Source organism: Pogona vitticeps, chromosome 2 (assembly GCF_051106095.1).
Source record: "Pogona vitticeps strain Pit_001003342236 chromosome 2, PviZW2.1, whole genome shotgun sequence".
NCBI classification, from domain to species: Eukaryota; Metazoa; Chordata; class Lepidosauria; order Squamata; family Agamidae; genus Pogona; species Pogona vitticeps.
Genome location: NC_135784.1, coordinates 251,456,111 through 251,462,495, shown reverse-complemented (window position 1 = coordinate 251,462,495; position 6,385 = coordinate 251,456,111). Strand labels below are relative to the sequence as shown.

Genomic DNA, 6,385 nt, shown 5'->3' with positions numbered 1-6,385 from the left:
TAAGGCAAATTAAATGGCAACGTGGAAAAAGGAAACAAGCTTAAAGGAGAATGCATGGCTTTCTACAGAAAGTTCTGCCCTGGTTGCTATGCTACTAATCAGCTGCAGGGGGTTATTATCTCTCCATTTTAATGCTTAATAATAGATTTGCCTTATTCATGTTCAATGAGTGAACTAGGAAGCCATAGAGTAATACCCTGAAAAGGAATGAAGAAAGCATTTCATACAAATGTATTTTCACCCTTATTCATATGTTAGAGAAGGGCATTCTCCAAGTACCTCCCAAAAGGCATTGTCAAGGTTGCAAAGAAATGTCCTTATTAATGACAGCAGCTTATAGATTGTGCACATCAATGGCTTTACTTAGACTTTGGGGATTTGACTGTTCCACTGTCATCATCCTTTTCAAGTAAACTATTCAAATCATAATGCTTCCCCCAGCTTTTCCCCTTCATTTGGAAGTGCTATCAAACTGGTCCACTTAATTTGAAAGGATTCCTCTATTCCTTGCCTTTCTAAACCTTAGTAACAAAGATAAGAACAACACAATGTGAAACTGATTTTCCATCAAAGATAGAGCAGCAACATGATGAAAACATGGCAGTCATATCTAAGATTTTATTTCAAATCCTTCTATGGAATGAGAATAATAAGGGGGAAAAAAGCTACAGCTGAATGGCAACACTTGGCAATGGCATATGAGATGAAAGCTGGCAGGGAAGAGATTGCTATTGTCACCTAAAAGGAGTTCTAAATGGAATAATGAAGTTACATGACCTCATACTCAGTTGAAAACCAACACATTCGGCAAGGAGGGCTACGTTTAAAACCTCTGCACCCAAATTATATTGGCTCATACAAATATCCTAAATAATTTGCCTTGTTTGTGCTCCCTCTCCCCTTCCCCCCTTAGGGGAAAAAAAAAGCCAGAAGCTTTTTCAAAAGGCTTTATTTCAATATCAACTGTGCCTTAGATAGATTTCAAGCAAGTTGATTTAAATTGACAGCAAATAACTTTGAGCAATGACGCCCCTGGTTTTACATTTCTCTTCAAGTGTGGTTGAATAATCCTCTCCTTTTTCCTGAAGTACACAAACCTGTGTTCTGGTCTTCTTTCTAGTGCTGAAAAATGCAGGTTAAAAACAAAAGAGAGAGAGAGAGAGAGCGCATACATTTCAGGAAGGGAAATTCAAGCCCACTCTCCTGGCTCTTTAGGGACCTGCTCAAGTGGACTTATGAATCGCTCTGGTAATGTAAGTAGCAGCCAATGCAGATTTTAAACTGTGCTTCCCTGCCCCTACAAATCCCTCCTACAGTTTCAAAGTAAATAGCTTTCTGTCCTACCTGTCAGCATTTGATCAATGTCTTTTTGACGGCACAGCGAGCTCCCTGAAAACAGCAGGAGAAAAAAAGATGATGATTAAAATGTACATTAAAAAAATAGAATCTGTACAAGTTGTGGGGGAGGGGAAGGAGGTGAGCAAATCTGTTTCAGCAAATGTGAAGAGGAGAGGATGAGGAAAACAACTTAATATGCCAGGTTGGAGTTATAATCATAAAATTAGGCTCTATATGCAGTATTTACTCCCGTCTCGCAACTATAATCCTTGCAAGTGGTTGCTTCCTATTTCATGAGCCAGAGTGTCTTTGCAAAAGGCAAGCAGCCTGCGCAGCTCATTTCTCCCCCCTCCCCCCTCAAGCACTTAAGGGTCATTAGTCTGGCACAGCAGAAAACATATTATTCATTCCCCCCCCCCATCACCACTACCACCACATTAGTCCTGTTTTTCTGCTACCACTTCTGTAGCAAATGCTACACTGTTCAACCAAGAGGTTATTGATCAAGCAAAGACAGAGCAGAATTAGGGTACTGTGGGAAAAAAAACACCATAGTCTTTGCTGTAAGTTAGCATAAATCAGTTTTATTTATGTAGTAACACTTGAATATTAACAACTCCATATCCCACGGGAACAAAATTAATGACTTCTGTCATTGGCTTAACATTACTTGGACACTTTGTGCCTGAATGATTTACACATTTGATTGACTTGAGCAACTGCTCAGAATAGTTCGATTGTGGCTATTGTTGCTGCTGCAAAATTACCTTTAGGCTGGTTAATGTAAAAACCAACCTATAATTCTTGTTAATTTTATATGCTCACTTGGGCCAGTGGCTGAGAAAGCCCCTTCCTTATGATTTTGTTTTTAACAAATTGAATTTAACTATAACCTACTATTGCTGGCTGGATAGCTCAGTGGTTTAGGTATCCCAGAAGCTGGGAGTTTGATTCCCCTCTATGCTTCCTGCAAGTAGAGCCAGCCTGTGTGGCCTTGGGCAAGCTGCACAGTCCCATGGTGCTGCTTCCAAGAAGAAGGGAATGGAACACCACTTCTGAGTATTCACTACCTGGAAAACCCTGACATCACATGATGATGGTGATGATGATAACCTACAATACACTCCCAGCCTTTTGCTGCTTGAATAACCTTTAGTATGCTAAAGCCAGCATTCCTGCCACCATAGTTATACCTGAAGCAGGTTGCCTCACCTTATTTCATTGTAAGTCTGGCCCCGGCCAAGTAGCAAAGAATGAAAGTTTTGATTTAGCTCCTGGGTCATTCCTGTGTTAGGGAGATTCCGTGACAATAGCTCAAGGTCTGGCTTGCACTGAGCAGTCATTCAAAGCAGGAAGGAAATAGCAATGTTCATAGCACCTGAAAAAGTACTGCCAGAAGTAGAGATGGGCACAAAGCACTTCCTGCCAGGTTGTCTAAAGTCACCAGTGTGTCACCGCAAGTGCTGCACATTCCCTTATTCCTCTGCCCCCCACTCACCAGCTGGTGTGTGCTGCTCATTCCCTGCCCATTGTGCGATCTTCCAGTCATTGCAGGACGATGGACCTCCCTTTCCCACCTCCTCCAGTAGATATCCACTTGCAGGCAGTGCTACAAGAATCCTTGTCCTGCCTCCTTGTGTGAGTGGTCAGCTGCTGGAGGAGGCAGAGAAAGGAGGTCTGTGCTCCTGCCGGGAAGAAGACTGCCTGATGAGGAGGGAATGAGCAGCATATGCTGGCTGATGAGTGCGGAAACGATGTTGGGGGAAGGGAGCACATGGCACCTATGGTGCCACAACAATGACTTAAGTGGCCCAGCACAAAGTGCTTTGCGCCCACCTCTAACCAGCAATTGTATTCTAGGTCACAGTCGCTCACCCCTGCAACAACAGGGCAAGCTTCTGGGAAACTGACTTGACAAACATGGCAGGGAATTTTTTAAAATCGGAATTCCAAATCTAAAGGGCTGTATTTCTGAATTCCAAATCTGAATGTTGGTGCTAGTCGACATCTCTAATGGCAAGTAACATTGTTTTTAATGTGTTCTTTCCAAGGTCTAGTTTAGGATGAGGTTCCTTTCCTTTGCTTGTTGTCTGTTTATTTCCAAAGGCGATATGTTTTCTATGTCTCTTTTCCTTTTTTCCCCTTGTTTCTGTCAGGATCAGACTTCTCTTGGCACAGAATGCAGAAAGGGATCTTTAAGTGGTAGAAATAACTACATAGGCACGTATGCTCTGAAATTAAAGAAGTATTCAACCTGCACAAGTTTCATCATGTTTAGTTTGACCCATGCCTGCATATGTTTTACCAGAATGTGGGTATGGAGAATATAAATCCCAATGGAGCCTGAGGGGCAAAGACGATTGTGCTATTTTTCTACCAAAAATTTGCAGCTGCAATTTTTCTGACTACAAGAGATAAAAGTGGAGGGAGGGGAGAAAGAGAGACTGAGAAAGACAGAGAACAGAGGAGAGGGATATTTCTTGGTGAAAAAGAGCACAAGGGGAAAGAGAAAATAACCCCTCTCTCTGAACAATCTTTAGTATGCAGGATCACTGTTTTCATTTTGGAAAGCTAATAAACAAACAAAACATCAGGGACAAGCAGCATGCCAAAGAGTTTAGTCTTCAGTTTTTCTTTATGAGAGCACGACTTACTTTATATAACGTCTGTTTTATTTGCTGAACCATACAGTGGCATGCAGATGACAGCATTTATACAGTAGTGGTACACTTTTGTAGTTTGGCATCATTGTGTGATAACTATTATGTAATGATTCAAGTTCTTTTTGAATCCAAATACAAATCATTTTAAGTATCAGTCGCATTTCTCCATAGCAAAGTGACCTTCCACAAATGAAATGTAACTTCTAAAATGATGCCTCACAAAATGAGAGGTAAGAGACTTATGAAACATGCTGACAAATGTCATGCTTGCTTAATTCAAAGAATCTCGGGTGGAGACTTGAGGGGGACAGGATTGTTTTCTTAATTATTTTCACCTCTTTCCAAAATATCTGGCCAAGCAGACATCCGGCCTGTACAAAGTTGACAATATCTTTAAATAATCAACTATTTACTGTATTTTTCTGTGTACAAGAAGCCCCCATGTATAAGACGCCCCCCACTTTTCTAACCCTAAATTAAGAAATCTAAGTGGGGCTTAGCAAGAGTAGGGGGGATGGGATCAAAGCACTGCAGGATCACTTTGATCACTGCTTTATCCCTTCATGCTAAGCGCCACAGGGCTTAGCAAAAGGAGGGGGAAAGGGATCAAAGCAACCCTGCCACTGCATGATCATTTTGATCCCTTTTCCCTTTAAACGGCCACGGGATTGCATTGATCCTTTCCCCCCTCCTTTTGCTAAGCCCCATGGGACTTAGTAGGCAGAGGGAAAAGCAGAGATCAAAGCCATTATGCAGCACTTTGATCCCTGCTTTCCTTTTGCTAAGGCTTACCAAGTGGCGAGGAAAGCAGAGATCAAAGCCCTGCGTGATCACTTTGATCCCTGCTTTCCCCTTTACTTGTGTTTGTTCTCACCTCAGCTTACTTCCATGTATAAGACGACCCCCAATTTTTAGTCTAAAGATTTTAGGCAAAAGTATAGTCGCATACATGGAAAAATATGGTAGATTCTTGAGCTTTTGCCAAGTATCTGTTTCCCATTTGCCACTTCTGGTGTGACAAGATCTGTAGAGAAACCAAATTTAGCAGAATACTTCAACCAGAACAATTTGATGGTAATTCATGTGAGGGGATTTTTATCAACATATCCTGTCTGCTTTCCTTGATTCATAGTGCAAGAGGCATTAATTTTCAACTGCTTCTGAGTTTATTCAGTGATGTTTAACTGCAACAATTCCACACTTCCATTACACCTGAACTGTGACAGTGAATAATGGTATGGTATAAACAATATTTCCATATCCTTGCATTTGAGAGAGAAAGATAGTTCACATATGATACCCAACTCCCGGAACTGTCATTCTTTTTTCTCTCAATATTTAGTATGTTGGTCTATTGCATTTTGCTGTTTCCTATGTTCATTTTTAGTGGCGGAAGTCAGTGCCATGCCACCTGCAGATACCTCTAGTGGCACCCACCCAAGTTGCATATCCTGATTTTCTAACCTGGAAAAAATAAGATACTTGATTTGTAGCTACCCAGCAGTTTGATTTTCTTTCCTGCAAGCAGCCAGAGTTATCCAGAGAAAGTTAGGATGGGAGGTATTTTGGGCCAGGAGCTTCTAGGGCACCTGCTAAAGCATACTAAGGTTCTTCTAAGTTGTCTCCTAGTTTCACAAGATTCCCCTTCTAGGATGTTATGTGATGGACATTACTTACCACAAGAGCCATTTTACCAATTGCCAACCCCTGGCAGCCATTTTGTAATGGCTCTTTATAAACATTCAAAATGCTCTAGCCAGTCCAGGGAACTGCCACTTTATGGTCTTTTAGGCAATGATGTGAATCCAGATGTAGTCATTCTTATACGAAAACAATGAGACATCAATCATGACACCTCCCATTGATTTCAATACTCTAATTTATGTATTACATCGGGATCCAATTTGTTTTATGTGTGTACATTATTATTTCAGTTGATATCTTTGTTTATACCACCAGACTGTCTAGTATGGATAGGTACTTTGCCAACAGAGACTTTAAAGGGCTTAATTGCCTTTGGAGGAAACCACCACTGCCTTCACCACTACAGCATACTCCTTCCTTTCGGACAGGCAGGTAATAGATACCTCCATGACCTTGCCCCTCTCCTCTTTGGGGAAAGCAGTCCTGATGCCACTTTGTTCTCCTTTCCAGGGGGAAGAGTAATGCTGTATTTCCCTTCATAGGTTGTGGACAGCGAGTGGGAGGGCAGCAGTGGTACTTCCGCCTTTGCTGCTTTCTCAGATGATTTGGTTGTGGAGGGAAGGTGCCACTGCCATTTCTCTCTTCCTTCCTTAGAGGGGTGAAGCAATGTTTTGCTTCCCACCTCAAATAGTGATAGAACATGGGCTGGTCTTGTGTACTATTAAATACTTCTTGTTTTT

The 6,385-nt window shown here is 41.6% G+C and overlaps 1 long non-coding RNA gene across 1 annotated transcript; it reads right to left on the bottom strand.

Annotated features, from left to right (window-relative positions):
- Positions 1 to 933: 933 nt before the first annotated feature.
- On the bottom strand, positions 934 to 1,463 carry LOC140704208 (uncharacterized). Its single transcript, XR_013542112.1, has 2 exons — positions 1,345 to 1,463; positions 934 to 1,122 (listed from the first exon to the last, which is right to left on the bottom strand). It is a non-coding gene; the product is annotated as an uncharacterized LOC140704208 (long non-coding RNA).
- Between the last annotated feature and the right edge of the window lie 4,922 nt (positions 1,464 to 6,385).